The sequence below is a fragment of the Neltuma alba genome, unplaced genomic scaffold, assembly GCF_004799145.2.
Source record: "Neltuma alba isolate B1F8T4 unplaced genomic scaffold, ASM479914v2 tig00011574_pilon, whole genome shotgun sequence".
Taxonomy (NCBI): Eukaryota; Viridiplantae; Streptophyta; class Magnoliopsida; order Fabales; family Fabaceae; genus Neltuma; species Neltuma alba.
This window is the reverse complement of record NW_021636228.1, coordinates 261904-281711: the sequence shown is the minus strand read 5'-3', so window position 1 is coordinate 281711 and position 19808 is coordinate 261904. Positions and strand designations below refer to the sequence as shown.

The following is a 19808-nucleotide window of genomic DNA, read 5'->3' as shown; positions in this document are numbered from 1 at the left end:
AAATTAGTAAAAATTCCCTGTTTGAAAGTTTAATTAGCCAGAATAACTTGAATTGTGCAAGTACAAATATGATCTGTAGGTGCAACATATCATCCGCTGTGTACAATTTGCTAGAGTAACTCCCATAATATGTGCAACAGGGATTTTTTACTAATCTTTCTTAAAGTAAATTGGGATTTTATATTCAGGACTAAAATAAAAATCAAACAAGATCTTATATTAAGAATCCAAAATGGTACTTTCTAGAAACAATTCCCCCACCTCCTCAATAAGGGGGTAGAGCGATGTCATTAAAGTCAAGGTTGATTTGTATTGAAAATGATTCTCTCGTAAATAACTCCCATAATATGTGTAATTAATTAAAAAAATTAAAGAAGTATAAATTTAGAAGACGAATTAAATTGAAATATTATATTTTAGACTAAAACAAATATTTTTATTATATCTTATATTAAGGATAAAAGAAATAATATACAGTACATGATAACAACTTCATAACTGGGTAATGAGGATTGAGCTAAAAAAAAGGTTAAATTAAAATTCCCAAAGAAATCGAATTTCAACGTTATAAGATGTAGAGACATATTCGGGAGAATTATAATACGATCCTAAGTAAAAAAAATATTTATCAAAAAGTCTCTAACATGTTAGAAGTTTTAATTTCTTACGCTATAACTTATCATTATGTGCTGCTGAGTTGTCATTAGGACTTTTTAGTTATTATGTTTCTTCTTTGAGACTTTGTTGCAATTCTCCTTGTTGAAATATGTGATTTTAAAAGTGAGTGATGAAATCTCCATGGTGCCAGCAACAATCACTATGCAGATCCACCGGCCAAATGTCCAAAAATTAATGAGAAATAAACCAACAAGGACAGGATAGGCGATATATGTGATTATGCCATTCTTTTGCTCTGGGAGAGACAAATTTTTTTTTAATTAAATGACCTATTTATATGGCCTTATTGATATTTTCAGTTCCTTTTGACCTTATTTCAATTTTGAAATCTAAAATTTAAAATTAATAGTTTTATTCCTTGAAATTTAATTTTTTTTTTCGGGTCTCCCAAACAAGTATGATCCTATATGTACATAACTCACTACTTGTAACTAATTGATCAAGGGTAATTATTATTTCACCCTCATATTTTCGCATATATCTGGTTCATTAGCTCTATTGCTTCTTTTGGAGGAGTGCATGTAAATAATTAGCATTATTATGTACTTAATATGGGAAGTTCTCACACGTGGTTTAACATAACTGACGAGCATTATTTGTGGTGACATAATTTTTTGCACGTACAAAGTTCGATTCTTAACCTCAAATAAGATTCCAATTATTTTCACTCAACTCTACTAATGCTGGTAAATTACTATTCTAAGTATCAACCAAAAAAATGAGGACCATAATGATGATGACCATAATAATAATAAAATTATTATTTGTACTTCTTAATATGATATCTACTTAATTAATTAATTTGGGTAGATAACAGAAAACTAGTTCAATTAATTATTTGTCAAAAATATATTTTGGTCTATCCAAAATACCATATTAAATCATTTGTATTGAAACCTTTCTTGATGCAAACTCCCCATTTATTGATGCAAACTCCCTTAAGACATGCAATTAGTAAAAACAGTTTGGAGAAAATAATAAATATGAGGAATAAAATAGGAGCTAGCAGTAGCAAAAGCACTGTCTTTAGAGGCATAAAATTTGAACTCTACAGTTACAGTTCCGTACAATATTACTATACACAACCTGGACGCAAGAAAAGAAGAACAAGGTATGCAATAGAGACAACCTTCACAACTTTGCAGCAAGTGATTCTGCAGAGTGGAAGACCATGTATCTGAACAAAACAGAAACAGAAACAGAACGTTTCAAATTACCTATTCCGCAAGCAAATTAAAAACATAAACCATATCTTCTGGTATATATGGGTGCCAAATATTGCTGCTACTGTTCACCTCCTTGCCAAGCCCACACTCTATCCTTCAAGGAGGGCTTCAAGTTCTTATCCCGAAATTGGATATACTCAAACGTGTCGCCTGCAGTTTTCTTCACCTCCACAACATGAAACGTTGATGTCACCTCAAAAATCTCTGCATCAATACCAAGTTGTCCCTTCCGACCACTCTTGCTTCCATCCAATCTCACTAACCCATCTTTCTTCACAGCATTGAATTTTCTCTCTGCTTGTGCTATTTCTTCCAGTTTCGAAACAATTATTGACGCGGGCTTCGTGGTGGTGAATCTAGCATGTTGTGTCCGACACGTATCTTCCTCAAACAGACCAGAGAGATCAAATCCTGAAGATAGGGATATTAAATCAAACGCATTGAAGGCAGATGGTTTCACTTTCATTGGGGTTTCTTTGGTTTTTTCCTCTGAACTTGATGATGAAGAAGAATCAAAAAGAGCCTGAACATCACTCGCAGGATTGGACATTGGTGATTCGGGTGGTTCAATCTGCTGGTACGCAATTTTAAACCAGCCACTTTCTATAATCTCAGCAATACTTACTCTTGTTCTTGGATTTGGATCGAGAATTCTGGTGATAAGTCTTCTGGTTTGAGGTGAGAACTATTTAGGCCACTTGAATTATACAGTAGAAATTTTCCTATACATTTCAATCAGATTCTTATCCTGAAATGGAAGAAAGCCTGCAAGAACAAACAGAATAACCCCACAAGACCATATATCAGCTTTGGCTCCATCATAGCCTTTCTTGTTGAGCACTTCGGGGGCCACATAAGCAGGTGTTCCACAAGTTGTATAGAGAAGACCATCGTTCTTTCTTGGTTCATGCAAAACACTCAACCCAAAATCCGAAATCTTCAGATCCCCATTTTCGTCCAGAAGCATATTCTCCGGTTTCACATCTCGGTGACAAACCCCTCGGCTATGGTAGAAATCGACGGCATCAATTAGCTACTAGAAATACTTTCGAGCCAAATCCTCCTTCAATTTCCCTTTCGCGACTTTGGCGAAGAGCTCGCCGCCTTTCAAGTACTCCATCGCGAAGTAAATCTTGTTTTTGCTCGCCATTGCTTCGTAGAGCTGAACAGCGTTTGGGTGCCTCACAAGGTGCATCCGGGAGATCTCGGGCTTGATTTGGTCGATCAAGCTGATGCGAAGAATTTTCTGCTTGTTGATGACTTTAATGGTGACGCTCTGGTTGGTTTTGATGTTTCTGGCGTGGTAGACTTTGGCGAATGTGCCTTGGCCGAGCAAACGGCTCGGCTCGTATTTCTCCATCAGAATTGTTCCTTTCTTCTCCGTTTGCTCTCAATCCATTGGGTTTGCAAAGGAAGGAACTGTGGGTTTCAAGGTTGAGATTTCAGAATGAAGAGGAGGGAGGACGACGACGACGAGGAAGAAGAAGAAGAAGAAGAGTTGAGTCAGGCGGAAGCCAACAGATTCACAGAATAATTATGCTGAAGTCCGTTATTTTGCTCTATTTGTAGAAAATCAGTATATAGATATTACTATTCAGTTTGTAGAAAATTGAGAATGCTGTCCGTATTCAGATGTCATTGGCTCATCGTTTTAGTGCCAAGTTCAACTGCTTAAAGCTTGGTGAGTATTGTATTTTTGAAGATAAATGATTACAAAAAGATGAAAGAAATTGTAATGAATAAGACTAGTGAAGATGTAGAAGGTGGAATCACATTCAACCATGGAGAATTGGACTTACTGATATGTCAAGCTTGAAGATGTTTTCTTCACGAAGTCGCACCTTCAAATTCCCAGAATTAAAAGTGATACAAATAACTAGATATCCTAAAATAAAGAAGTTTTGTCCAGGGGTGTTGGAAACACCAAAGTTGTCTAAAGTGAAAATAGAAGAGCATGAGATGGAATGGAAGGATAAAGGAGGCCTTAACAAAACGGTAGAAATGATATCCTCAGCAAATGCATGATATATCCATGCTAACAAATATTGTTTCGAAAAATGTACATTTAATTATAAGGAAATAGAGAATTGATTATATTGTGCTTATGCCAATTTCGTCTTTCTTCAAAATTACATATTTTCAGGCTAACCAACCCTATGATTTGGTATTGCAGGATAGTGTTAGCTGTTAATATATAGAAAGATGAGTCCATCATCCATGTTATCATTTTCAGGTTGGTTAGTTTTATGATATTTTTCTGCTTATTGTCTATGTTTTTCTCTAGTAGTTATTGTGAAATCAACAAAAGCCCCATATATGAAGGGAGGAAGCATTAAAAAACTTGCATCTTTTTTTGTTTTTTAATTATTTGTATCTTTTTGCTATATTTGTCCGTGCTTTCCTACCGCTGAAATAGTAGTTACTATAATATCAACAAATGCTACATATATTAAGGGATGAAACAGATAACTCTTTTTATATATGTCAATTTTTCTTTGTTTTTCTTTGTTTTTGGTTGACACATTGGCTACAATATGATTATGCTACTATATATGATACCATGGATACACTCAAAATATAAACATGCCTTTTTACTTTCCTTGCTTGATCAATGCAGGTATACGTTGTTGGCAATGATGTTGACACTTGATGAAGGATGTGGACAGAGGTTTGTGCAATGATGCTTTTGTTGAATTCTCAAATGATATGTTTTGGTAGTTATATATGTTCCATTATATTTGATAATAAATGACACTCCGTTTTTATCATAAACAATATTCCCAGTTTCCTACCAATAATTTGGCTGATCAATGGCTTGGCCACGGTCGAAACTCTATTCTTAAAGCGTGGCTGCTTAATTATGTACTATGACTCCAATGTATTGAAGCCTCAGAAAATTGGTGTGTTGTGATTGTGAAGTTTTTATTGAACAACTGTGTGGTTTCTATTAAATAATTGTCTAAGGTGCGTCCAGTATACTTGTGTTGTAATTATTTCGGGTTTATATTAAATTTCCTACTTGACAAAATTATGTTGTTAATGATATCAAAAAAAAATATGTTGTTAATCATAGATGAAGTATTGATGCCGCTATATGTTGAAGGTTGACATGTTTTGCTGACTAGACGTACAGAGAAAATTATATTCAAGGACCAAATTAACAAAATTTTTATCTCTTAATAAGGGTCTCGAACATGTAAAATCATTATGAAGGTACATGGCCTTGTTTGTAAAATTATGTATGAAGACCAAATCCTTGTGTTAAAAAATGGAAGTGGCAGATATACATATAAAAATTCTTGACGAAGTACGAGTGTTAAATAATGAAAGCTAGAATTATAATTTTTTTGTTGTTAGTGTTGAATAGTAAATAGAATTGGTATAATTGCCAATTTTCCTCAAAGTTGTTTCTGCAATAGCGTTAGAATCTGGTGAAGAGTGAAGCATGACCCATTGCCCTCTCCTCCGATCACTTCCTGTGAATGCTTTAGAAGAGAGAGCAAGGAAAAACACACGCCCGCGCGAGCACACACACACACACATGTATATATGACAACTTTTCACTTACATAAGAGCAAGATTCACACGATGAATTGTTAGGAGTCAAAATGCTCCGTTTTCGAATGAAAAAGATGGGTGATTACAAAGAAAATGATGAGGTATTTCTGAATTTAGTCTTTCTGAAAATTGCCTTGATTCGTTACTTCACAAATAAGACAATTCTCAATTTTGTGAATGACAACATTGTCTTCTTAATTAGGTTTTTAAGATATAGACATTTCTCAATCAATCCCCTCCTAAATATAAATATAATTAGTGGTCCATCACATAATGTGTCCATCTGAATTTGATAGAAAAACAGATATTCGATGATAGATTTAATTAAAGAAACCAAATTGAGATATTATCAGAATCGAGAAGCAGTTTAGGCATAAGGCGAGGACTGAATTGAAAAACAAACAGGGAGATGGATCTTACATAGTGAAAATATAATAGCAGTAATCCTGTACCATTGCCCAATAACTTGCTTCTGGGTTGCTTCATTTATCATAGGAACTGGCAGAGACATGAACTCGAAGAAGCATTTTGGTTTCTGGAAATCCAACATTCAAGTGAACCCAACCAGGAATTATAGGAAGCAGGTACAGAGCCGACCTTAGCAACTAAGGCTAGTGAGACGATCACCACTTTCACCAACACAGGTATTGATCATGAGGGCGAGTTTCTGGAGTTTGATTTCCCTCATTGGGTTCGAACACCTCTTTTCCGAAGGCCCACATAGACATTCATATAAATAAACACATTCACAAATCACTGGATTTACAGGAGAAGTGTAACATTACGACGATGCAGAGGAAAGAACAGATGAGAGGAGGGAAGGTTGAAACTTGAAAGCGATACGACGGAGTGCCACCGAACGGAGAGGCTGATATATGGATAGACGCATGCATGCATGTATCTATAGTTGCTGCTTGGGCTTCGGCAAGAGCCATGAATCTAACGAAAAGACTATAATGCTCCCGCTTGACGTTGGTAGCTGCTGAAACACAAAACACAAAAAATCTTTCCGTTGCCGGGAATCCAACACGGGTCTCTCGGGTAAGAGCCGGGTATCCTAAGTCCTAACCGACAAGACTACAACAGATAACTTCTATAGTTTTAAGATTTAATAATAACTAGGTCTGATATGTAATACTAACGAAGCATATAATTACATGCCAAGTAGCTGACCCACGCAATGTGAGTCCAAGTTGTGTAGCAAGAAGTCTTCTCTCAGTCTTCTCCTAAACTTTAGGCACTGTTTGGGTGACATCCCAAACCATGGTTTGGGTGATAAGTCACCCAAACACCCACCCAATTTGCACAAACCATGGTTTTGGCTCTAAAACCATGGTTTTGGAAAAAGCAAAAATTTTTTGCTTTTGGAGAAAAAAGGGAGAGTGTGAAAGCCTATAGGATATGTATCTGGTTATTTTTTTTATAAACATATTTTTTTATAAACATATTTAATCTTATATTTTATAAATATATATAAATATTATTATTTATTAATTATATTATCTTATGTATTATTAATTATGTTAATAAAAATATATTATTAACAATTTTATTCCTTCAAATTAAAATATATCATAAAATCTATTTTTTCTATAATTATCATATTAACTTATGTTTTTTTTTAGTAATTTGTATATATAAAAAGTGCTTCTGATAACAACTATCTAAACACTCTCACTTCTCAAAATCACTTTTTCATAAAATTTGTTCTTTCCAGAATCTATTCTTCCCAGAATCTATTCTCCATAATCACTTTTCCAAACCACGGTTTGGTTTCATCCAAACACACCCTTAATACCGAACATTTGGTAGCCCACACGCTGCTTTTGTCACTTCCAGAATCCATACTCCACACGCCATTTTATACCATCTTCATGAATACTTTCAGGATAAAAATATGTTTAGTCTTAGAATCTTTATTATTTCAGAATTATAAAGAAAATAATCGTACAAGAAAATTATTACTCCCTCCATTCCTTTTTATAAGATGCAATTGTTGGGTATACTTTGTTTCATTTTGTGAGAGACTCTTAGAAGTTATTTCAAAATTAATTTGTAAACTTTCAATTTTACCCTCATTTAATTACACATTTTCTTTTTTCTAAGATAACTTTCTCTTTCTCTGTTATACATTCTCTCTCCACTACATATTATCTCTTCCACATGAATGAGGGCATTTTTAAAAAATAAAATTTATTTTTTACATATTAATTGTACTCAACCAGTTTTAACTAACTTTTGAAACAATGGGATTTGGTTAATTATATCTTATAAAAAGGAGTGGAGGGAGTAGTATGCAAAAGTGTGATATTTTAACTTTAAAAAATATACTTTAGTTCGCTTAATCCTAATATCATTAACATAAAATGATAACAATTGAAATAACCTTAAATATTGAAAAAACATTCTGTAATACTAACATATTAAGTTTAATTTTCAAAACAACTATGATTATTACAAAAACTCATCATTTTAAGCCTAACAATGTTAAGATTAGAAGAATAAATGTATTTTTTTTGGTATATATTACCATAAACTTGCGTTAGTAAATGTTAATATTATTAATTAGAGTTGGTGTTAGTCTGAATAAATAAAAATCTACAAATTATAATGGATAAGATTATCTCTAGAAAAAAAATAAAAAAAAAAAGAAGAAGAGATAAGATTATCATATGGTGGGTACGTGGCTCCAAATTAATTCATATAATTACTCGAATATGGGATGACAGTGAATACAAGGGTTGTTATCATCCTGTTCCCTTTTTCATTCAGTATTGTTTTTCTTTTCGCCCACTTCAATAATTCTCTTCGGCGAAAATTCAAAGTCGCCCCGCGCAGTTAATTGGACCAATAAGAAACCACACAACAAAGTAGTGCGCCAGGCTTATTAGTTTTCCCTTTTTTTCCCCTTTTAACTGATTTTCTAAATTTTACAAGTTTTTTTATTTTTTACCATTAAATTATGTTTCTATGCATTATTTTTCCCTTGATAAATACATAAAGAGGTCATCACGTGGAATGACAATTAAGTACTTCATAAAAAGCTAATGTTAACATTAAAAAAAAAAAAACTAAATATGAGGAATCCGAACATGAGGAATTTGAACTTTTGAGTAGTGATATTAATTAACTTGTATAAGGTCATAAATTGTCATGCATTATCCCCATAATATAAACCCCACAGCATTGATCAAATTGTGTTGACTTGAATCCTTATCTAAACCAGAGAATTTGCTGGCACTCCTCCCAAATAAAGCTTCAAATCTTCTTTTTCTTCTTCGTTTTCTTTTCCATGGTTTCACAAATCTACTTTCTCCCTTCTCTGCTTTCTATTTCTTCTTCGTTTTCTTTTCCATAGTTTCACAAATCTACTTTCTCCCTTCTCTGCTTTCTATTGCTTTCTGGGCTTCTTCTTTTACTTCATCATCTCTGCAATTCCCTTTTTCTTATATATTTCGATTTTCTGATTTCCTTTTTGCTTTTCTCTTTTCTTGACTTAAAAAAAAGGAAAAAAAATTCCTGAATTTACTGCTTTCTGAATTTTTTGGCTGGTACTTCTCTGTTGTTGCGATCATTTTCAATTTTATTTTGCTAGTTGTGATATTTCTTCAAGAAGGAAAAAAAACCCAAAAATAATATTAAAAAAAACTTCCTATTTCAATTTGTGATGCTTAGATCTCAAAAAGAAAAAAAAGGCTAGTTATTCTAGTGATGGCCCTTGTATTTTTCATTTGGCACTACTCCTCCGCTCTTAACCTAATTATTATGTTAATTTTGATCTTAAATGTAAGACCTATTTCTCATATTTATGAGTTTTTTTTTAAATTATACTTATTGATACTTTTTCAACCATAATCAAGTAGAAGATGAAGGGAAAATATTAAAAAAAATAATTATGGTGTTCTAGGAAAAATTATCAAGCTAATGTTAAAATTATACCCATGCTCATCTTCCATGCTCCTCCATATAGAGGTGATTTATATATCGAAGTATAAATTTTAAACCTAAGTAAACTTTAATCTAAACATGCACAGGCATATACATGTATATGCAGTCTGGAGTAACTGAAATTAATATTTAAAATAATAATAGGTTAAATATTTACTCTTTCTCTTTAAGGAATTTGCTCCTACTGTTAATACATGGGAGAAGAGGGTGATTAATGGCCTGGGCCTACAAGGTGATGATGCTTTTGTTGAATTCTCAAATTATGCTTTGGTAGTTACATATGCTCTATTATTTGATAAGCGAGACTCTATTCTTATCATAAACCATATCCCTACAAGTAAATTGGGTGATGAATGGCTTGGCCCTCCTCAAATCTTGACCCTTAGGCGTCGTTTGTTTCATTGAGTACTATGAGTCTATGACTCTAATGTATGAAAGACTCAGAAATTGGTGTTTTGTGATTGTGAAGTTTTCGTTTAGCGACTGTGTGGTTTTCTTGATTATGTTACATTAAGATTATTTAGTTCATTGAGACTGTTCACCATTGAAAAGGTTTCCGAGTCTAGATTTGTGGGGTGGCTCTTTTTGGTCGAGAGATTTTGTCAAGTAAGGAGTCATATGGAAGCCATAATTATAAGACCCTTTCCTTCACTCAATATATTCTATCCAGGACAATGACAGATACTTTGGTTCAGGTTGGCAGAGAATGAAAGGTTTTGGAACATCAGTCTTAACAGACACAATCCAGTAATTGTCTAAGGGGCGTCCCAAATATTTCTGTTCTTATTATCATGGGATTTCTCTAATTAAATTATTCATCTGCCAAAATTAAATTTTTATCACTGATATGAGGTGTCGATGCCTCTATATGTTAAGGGTTGAAATGTTTTTGTGACCCATTAATTACAGAGAAAATTATGCTCAAGGACCAAATTAACAAAATTTTTATTCCTTAAGGATCTCGAATATCTAAAATTATTGTGGATTCACATGACCTTGTTTGTAAAAATTAAGTAATATATGAAGATCAAACTGTCCTTGTGTTAAAAAAAAAAAAAAAGAAATGGTAGATATAAATTCTCGGCCGAAGCTGGAATTATAAATTTGTGGTAACAGCTTTAGAATCTGCATGATTTAGACCCCCAACTGACAAATTCAGGGTAGCTATGAAATTAAATACTTTATGAAACAGAGCGGGGAGAAAAACACGCACGCACACAAACAGCTTTTCACTTGCTTAGGAGCAACATTCACAAAATGAATTCTCATAAGTGAGAAATGATCATAACTGAGAAACAATTTATGCACGGGGTGAGGGTGCTGAATTGAAGAATAAACAAGGAGATGGATTTGACACAGTGATTATATAACAGTATTAATAAAACAGGATATAACGCTTTCAATAAAACAGAGATGTTTAGTGGTCAAAAAACTTGACACAAAGAAGTATTGGCAAATTATAACTTTTTTTTTTTCATAATTTGATGATTTAATCACAGAATTAGTAATATCTGAAATGATAAGTCTTGAATTCATATTAAAGGGAACATGTTACTAAATCAAACCTTATATCACCACTTAGTAATTAGACAAGAGTGGCTGCCGAATTCATCGAATAATACCCCACAAGATGAGTGATCTCCGCACTTTCACACCTTAATTTCATTTTGGATGGATAGATCCTCACAACAAAACACTAGATCAAAAATTTCAATGTCAAAATTCCAAACCCAGATCACTATATTCAAGTGCTTCCACAGAACCTTAGAATTATGTATGTACGTGTTGTTTACATTACATATATGCACAATCACTAAGCACGACTGGAAGTCATAAGAGATTAGAGTGTAATTATTACATTACAACTCTTCCAAAGCATCGCCAAATTGGTTTAATCATATTCACTAGCTAACTAACATATGAAAACAATAAAATTAATGGATAAGAAGCTTAAGAATTTAAAGAACCATAGCAAATTAAAAGCAGAGCTCTAGTGTGGCATAAAGCAAAAAGGGAAAAGGACATCAAACTACACAAGCACACAATAGCTGTTTTCTTTTAGGGGGAGGGAGCAAAGCACACCAATTCAATTCAATAAATTAGCACATATCTAAAATTTATCGAGAATAATTTACTGATTATTACAAAATTAGTCTAAAGAAATTTACTTGTCGGCATTCAGAGCATTTAACTTTGGGTGGTGGTGGGAGAAATCTATCCAATGGATTTACAAACTTCTGCTCTTCCCCCCACCCCTGGGTCGGGCCCCTCAAGCAAAAGTCGAAAATCCCAACCCATATATTAGGCATGACAAACAAGTCACTAAAACACATACAAATATTTTGTGTGTCGAGGTTAAAACCGAGTATTGATGTGTGCGCGAGCGCGTGTTTTTTTTTCGCCCCCCTCTGGGGCGGGGGGTTTGAAATAGTACTAATCATAACACAGTTTGCCATGTTAATTCAGGTACGTACTATGAATAATAGTTCTGATGATCATGTAATGTAAATACGTAGTGTACACAAGGAATCCCAGAAGCAATCGATACCAAGGTTTGTGTCCATAGAATCTCAGGGTACAGTACTGCGACAACATTTTAATCATCAAATACATAGGATACATTGGAAACATCTGCTCTGGCCTATATGTGCGCCACATTAACAATAATGTCATTTAATTACATTAAGCGGATCAGAGATGATGATATCATATATATGTGCATTCAATTCAGGTGGGCTCTGATCGCGGCAAGATTGCCAGGACTAAACAGATAATGAGAGTTCAAGAACTTCTGGAAGCTGGAATTATAGATTTTTGTGGTAACAGCTTTAGAATTTGTATGATTTAGACCCCCACCTGACAAATTCAGCATAGCTATGAAATTAAATACTTTATAAAACAGAGCGAGGAGAAAAACACACACACACAAACAGCTTTTCACTTGCTTAGGAGCAACACTCACAAAATGAATTCTCAGTAATCAAAATGCTCTGTTTCTGAATGGAAAAATGAGTGACTACGGAGCAAATGAGGTATTTCGCAATTGAGTCTTTTTGAAAACTGCCTTCCAAATTGTACTTGGTACTTCACAAATAAGGAAATTGTCAATTTTATCACTTACAACATTGTCTTCTCAATTATATTTTCAAGATATGGATATTTCAATCAAGTCCACCCCAAATAAAACTGATATATGTAGTTAGTTAGCAGAAGGGGTCTTATAGTAAATTATCATTAGAGTTTGTTATAGAGAGAGAATATCAGGAATGACGTGGCTAGAGTGATATATGCTCTGTAACCTGCCTTGATTTCATTTTGTCGAATGAATATTCTCTTGTTTCTTACTGCCACTAACAAAAAGGTATCAGAGCCTCCGTTTCCGGCCAATGGCACCTCCGGAGACGCGATCCTCCGATCGTCTTGCTGAATTAGAGCACTGTCTAGATAAGCAACAATCGCTCCTGGACCAACAGTCACAGTACATTTCCGATCTCAAGGTCCTGCTTCAGGACATTTCTTCCAAGATTTCTACGATGAACCAGAACGTGTCTAAGCAACCGGTATCTGGAGAAAGTGGACCGACAAGTTCTCCCCGCATTCCTGCTTTCGGCTCCTTCCAAGAACTCCACAATAACAACTCATCCACTTCCTCTTATTCTATAGCCACTAAACAGAGCCGAGTTGATTTTCCGAAGTTCGACGGCACTGATTTCCGTGGATGGGCATATCGGGTTCGCCAGTTTTTTGCTGTAGACGGGACACCGCCGGATCATCGAATCCATCTTCTGAGTATTCACCTCGAGGGCACGCCCTGCGTTGGCATTAAACCTTTATGCGCCACCGTTCTTTCACCGATATCTCCTGGGCTGAGTACTTTAAAAATATGGAAACCAAATTTGCTGATGTGAGGGAGGAGAACCCGACTATCGCTCTGAAGAAGCTACAGCAAGCTACTGATTCGGTCACTGATTATGAAAAAAAATTTGATGAGCTTTTATCTGAAGTGGATATCCCTGAAGAGGTTGCTATCAATCTTTTCATCGGAGGCCTACGGACAGACATCCAGAAATTCGTCCTCAATGCGGCACCACCCTCTTTAGCTGGCGCAATGTCCTCTGCTCGGATGCATGAAGCAATGATACAGGCGCTTCATGATCACTCACCGGCAGCAACTCGTCGTTCTGGGTTTGGGTTTTCAATGGGCCCCAAGTCCAGCTCATATATGGACTACTCTGCACAAGACAGGCCCAAAACGCAGACACAGGCATTATCAGCTAAACCCCCGAATTCTTCTACTACGTCGTCTTCCCAGATATCTTCAGCGGTCAAACCCACACGTCAACTATCAAAGAAAGAAATGGATGACCGACGCATGAAAGGCCTGTGTTATTGGTGCCCGGAAAAGTATACACGTAGCCATAAGTGTAAAGATTCTCACCTATTTACACTAATGGTTGATGAAGATGACGATTGCTTTGAAGATGCGATGGGGGACGCTCAAGTCGACGTTGTGGGAACGATTAATGCCATCGAAGGGGACGATAAAGCTTCTACGGTGAAACTTTTGGGTCAGATTAAAAACCAGCAGGTTATCATTCTAATCGACACGAGCAGTACTCACAATGTACTGGATTCCTCTATCGTTAAATGTCTCCAGTTGAAAGCCCAGGAACGTAGCGCTATCCGTCTCATCGTGGCAGACACCCGAAAGGTAACGGTCTCTAAGCATTGTCCGAATCTCTCTTGGGAAATGGGAAATTCTACTTTCTCTGCTGATTTTTTGGTAATGAAAATAGGGGGTTATGATATGATTTTGGGTACCCAATGGTTGAGAACTATCGGTCGATTTTCTATGGATGTGGAGTTGAAAATTTTTGAGTTTCATTATAGAGGGACCCGAGTAGAATTGCGTGGGGTGGCTTCCCAACTACCATCCCCTGCAAAGGAATTTACATCTAAGTATGATATAATGGCAGCTGTACATGTCTTTCTGCTTCAAGCGTCGTCTCAATTACAACTGGGGTTGCCTATTACTTCTTCGTTGGACGAACCTCAGCAACAAGAGTTGAATCAACTCTTAAACAAATTCACTGATGTTTTTGTGGCACCTACCGAATTACCTCCTTCACGTGTATTTGATCATTCCATTCCCCTTCAACATGATCGACCTATTAACTGCCGCCCATACCGTTATGGTCCAGCTCAAAAGACCGAGATTGAGCGACAGGTGAAAGAGATGCTTGGTCATGGGATCATACGGGAGAGTTCCAGCTCCTTTGCTGCCCCAGTAGTTCTAGTTCAGAAGAAAGAGGGTACTTGGCGATTTTATGTTAATTACAGAAAATTAAATGACGCTACAATCAAAAACAAATTTCCCATACCAGTCATTGAAGAGCTATTGGATGAATTGACAGGGGCCATGTTCGTTTGTAAATTGGATCTAAGGTCCGGTTACCATCAAATTCGAATGAAGCATGATGATATTCCCAAAACAGCTTTCAGAACCCATGAGGGTCTCTATGAGTTTGTGGTCATGCCTTTTGGGCTGACCAATGCCCCTGCAACATTCCAAGGCCTTATGAATTCAGTGTTCAAAGCTTTCTTGAGGAAATTTGACTTAGTTTTTTTTGATGACATATTAGTGTACAGCAGAGATTGGGGTTCACATTTACAGCATTTGGAAACTGCCTTATTGACTTTGAGGCAACATAAATTATTTGCTAAAGCCTCTAAATGTATTTTTGCTGCCACCCAAATTAACTATTTGGGTCATATTATTTCAGCAAAGGGGGTTCAAGCAGATCCAACAAAGCTGGATGCAATTTCTTCTTGGCCTGTTCCGAGTTCTATCAAAGAGTTAAGGGGCTTTCTGGGCCTTACTGGATACTACAGGCGCTTTATTCGAAATTATGGGGCAATCAGTAAACCTTTAACAGAGTTATTACGCAAGGATACTCCCTTCATTTGGTCCACTGCTGCAAATGATGCTTTTGTTCAATTAAAGCAGCTTCTGACTTCACCACCGGTTTTGACACTCCCAAATTTTCATGACACTTTCATTGTGGAAACAGATGCCTCTGGTACTGGTTTGGGGGCTGTTCTATCGCAGAATGGACATCCTATAGCTTTTGCTAGCAAGGCTTTACCTTCTAAAAAGAAGCCTTTGTCTGCATATGAAAGGGAGTTGCTGGCCAATATTTTTGTTGTCAGGCAGTGGAGATCCTATTTGTGCAGTAACAAATTTATAATTAAAATGGACCATCTACCCCTGAAACATCTATTGGAGCAGCGTGAATTGAATCAGGATCAATGTAAGTGGCTCCATAAATTGTGGGGATTGAATTATGACATTGTCTACAGGAAAGGGAGCGACAATACTGCGGCTGACACCTTGTCTAGACGCTCTGAAGGTTCTTGTTTTGCCTTATCTATCCCTGTTTCTCCACTGTATGACCGGGTTCGAGATTCCTGGCTTGTTGATGACCACTTGCAGCAGCTAATTAAGGATCTGGAAAAGGATCCTGCGTCCCACCCTAAGTTCACATGGCAACATCAATTGCTCAAACGCAATGGTAAGCTGGTTGTTGGGGCTGACCGTAATCTTCGTAATGATTTATTATCATTTTTCCATGCTGACAGCATTGGTGGACACTCTGGTATGAATCCTACTTTTAAAAGGCTTTCTGCTTTCTTCTATTGGAAGGGTTTAGAAAAAGATGTCAGGAATTTTGTCCGGGAATGTTCTGTGTGTCAACAATTTAAACCTGAATTAATTGCTTCCCCTGGCTTGCTCCAGCCACTGCCTATTCCAGAGAATGTGTGGACTGATCTCTCTATGGATTTTATTAGTGGTCTTCCCCCATCCTATTCTAAAACCACTATTTTAGTAGTTGTTGATCGCTTATCTAAGGCAGCACATTTTATGGCCCTTAAACATCCCTTTACTGCTGTGGAAGTGGCTCAGATTTTTCTTGATAATGTGGTCAAATTACATGGTTTTCCGAAAACTATTGTGACTGACAGGGACCCTGTTTTCTGTGGTAAATTTTGGAGGGAACTTTTCCGTTTGTATGGTGTTAAGCTCCATTATTCTTCTGCATACCATCCTCAAACGGATGGTCAAACTGAGGTGCTGAATAGATGCTTGGAGTGTTATCTCCGCTGTATGACTGGCGACTTTCCTAAGCAATGGGTGAAATGGTTGTCTTTGGCAGAACTATGGTATAATACAACTTATCATTCCTCTATTGGTATGTCACCTTTTGAAGCTGTGTATGGGATGGCACCACCAGTTCATTTACCTTATATTGCTGGGGATTCACCTAATGATCTTGTAGACCGTACTTGTTTATCACGTGAATTGGTTCTGCAGCTCCTGAAGCAACACTTGCTTCGAGCTCAACACTGAATGGTTTAGCAAGCTAATAAAGCTCGGTCAGAACGCCACTTTGTTGAGGGTGATATGGTTTATCTCAAATTACATCCTTTTCGAAGGAACTTATATATTAAACAATTCCTCCCTTCATAAATTAGCTGCTCGTTACTTTGGTCCCTATAAAGTATTGAAGAAAATTGGTGCTATTGCTTATGAACTTGAGCTGCCTCCTGGTACATGGATTCATCCAGTTTTCCATGTGTCTTTGCTCAAAAAACACATTGGGCCAGCAGCCGTTCTTGCTCCTACCTTACCCCCTGTTGATTCTAAGGGTCATTTTCTACTGGAGCCAGAGGAAATATTGGGACGTAGGCTGGTTAAACGTCATAATCTTCCAGTGACTCAAGTGTTGGTTCGCTAGAAATTTTCCCAACCTGAAGATGCAACATGGGAAGACCTCTCAATTCTTCAACAGCAGTTCCCCCACTTCCAGCTTACCACACCGCCGAGTACCACCATCCTTGTGGACAAGGATTCTTAAAGGGGGGGAGTATTGATATATGTAGTTAGTTAGCAGAAGGGGTCTTATAGTAAATTATCATTAGAGTTTGTTATAGAGAGAGAATATCAGGAATGACGTGGCTAGAGTGATATATGCTCTGTAACCTGCCTTGATTTCATTTTGTCGAATGAATATTCTCTTGTTTCTTACTGCCACTAACAAAACTATCATAAATAATGGTCCCTCACATACGAGTACATCTGAATTTGATAGAAAAAAGAGATGTTCGATAATAAATAGGTTTCTGTAAAGAACCAATTGAGAAATAATCAAAACTGAGAAACACTTTATGTACGAGGTGAGGGTGCTGAATTGAAAAATAAACAAGGAGATGGATTTGACACCGTGATTATATAAGTGTTAATCTTGTACCACTGTACAATAACTTCCTTCGGGGTTGCTTCATTTAAAACGGGATGTAATGCTTTCATTTAATGAGTTATATTAGGAAATAGCAGAAACATGGACTTGATAAATTATACTACCTCCGGTCCTTAATATAAGACATTGTTTGATTTTTATTTTGGTCCTAAACATAAGACCCCAATTCACTTTGTTTCTCATATTTATACATTTTTTTCCAAAGTAGCCCTTCTAACAATGATAGTTCTAGTCAATGCACTTAATTAGCAAGGATATTTTAGGAAAGACAACACTTATTTAGGACAAATAACTAACTCAACTTACTTCCTTAATCTCCTCAAATTAGTCAACTGGCTCTTATAATTAGGACAGGAGGTAGTAAAACATTTTAAGCAAGATATGATCTGAACTCCGGTGCCTCAATCAATCTTTTATTTTTTATTTTTTTTAAAAAAAGTTATTATCAAGAAGGTTGCGTCTGGTTCACCGAATACTGCCTACATGTTTTATTTAAAAAAGATAATTATCTAGGACGTCTCTACCTCCTCACGAAACACCTTTTTTATTTAAAAAAAAAAAGAGAAAAGAGAAAAAAGAAAAAATAAGCCGTACCAAATGCTATCTCATTAATATTTTTCATGATTAATATAATCTTTGATAACATACTTATCCTTTCTTGCATCAAAATTCCCCATTCAATAGGTGACAAGGTAGATTCATTATGTGCTAATTTTTTCTGGGATTCGGTAGATACCAAGAAGAGGATGCATCTTTGGGCTAGGAATAAACTTTTCCAGCCTGTGGATACGGATGATTTGGGGTTAAGACCAGCTAAGATTTGTGAACAGAGCCTTTCTTGCCAAGTAAATCTGGCGGGTAATCTCTTCCCAAGATTCTTATTTGCCGGCCATAGTCTTAAAAGTCAAATACTTTAATTTAGATAGCCAGTCAATTATTAAACTTCCATAGAACTCATCCTAGATATGGAAGGGCATTGCAGAATATGCTGATATATAGGACGAGCATCCCAATTAACCGCCACCTTTGGTGGCCTATTCAGCAGGATCTGATGCAATATTTGAATATTTAAGTTTCTATCGCATCCGTTATTGCATACTCCCCCTTTGTGGAATCCAGTTTCATGGAATTCCTCCCTCATTTTTAAGATTTATCCACCAGATATAGCTCGTTCCATTCTTGCCCAGTCTATTTCGCTCTTAAATCTTCCTGATCAAATTACCTGGTCTGGCAATAACAAGGGCATCTACTAGGTTCGAGATGGAACTTATTTACTTTGGCAAGCTGATTCTCACAATCTGGCTCCAACTGTTGATGATTGCTGGCTACTGCTTTGGAGGTTGAAACTTCCTCTCAAACAATTGTTATTCATTAGGAAATTGCTGCATAAGGCCTTACATTCTGCTGATATTCTAAGGCAGCATCATCTTAACATTTGAAGCCTCTGTGTATTTGGCTGTGAAGAAGAAGAGAATCTTTTACATCTTTTTTTAACTGTTCTTTTACTTGGGCTCTTTGGTTTGGAAGTTTATCCATCAGAATTTCTTTCAATTCTTCTGAGAAATTTGCTTCTTGACTAAAAGTTACCTTGGCACAATTGTGTCAAGATCAATTGCAGGATGTTGCTTATAAAATTACATGTCTGCTCAATATTATCTTGAAGACTCGGAATGATATTCTTCATCAAGGCAAAGTGGCCACACTCTTCTCAGTACTTCATGATGTCAAGCAAATTTGTTCCATTTCCAGGTTAGCTTTTGTAAATTACCACAGCACTTAGCATTATCCTCAAAATAAAATTCAAATTCTCGAGGATTTTTACTTGCATCCTGATGTTCGGAACATAATTCTCTTCAAATATAGAAAAGTCCAATATGATTTTTGCCATGGAATGATTTATCATCAAGCTACATGTTTGAAAGAATTTATTTGGAGAAGCAATTTATTAGCAGGTCCAGTTTTTCATTCCAAATGCCTTAGAGCCTCAGTCTACTGGATAAAATCTGTTGGCCTATTGGACGGAATTACCAAAACTTCCATTATTTATACATTGTGTGCAGAAGCAGCCCATTCAGCTTTC

At 36.1% G+C, this 19808-nt stretch overlaps 1 pseudogene; it reads right to left on the bottom strand.

Annotated features, from left to right (window-relative positions):
* Positions 1–1962: 1962 nt before the first annotated feature.
* LOC114715082 (CBL-interacting serine/threonine-protein kinase 20-like) lies at positions 1963–6397 on the bottom strand (annotated as a pseudogene).
* Positions 6398–19808: the final 13411 nt, after the last annotated feature.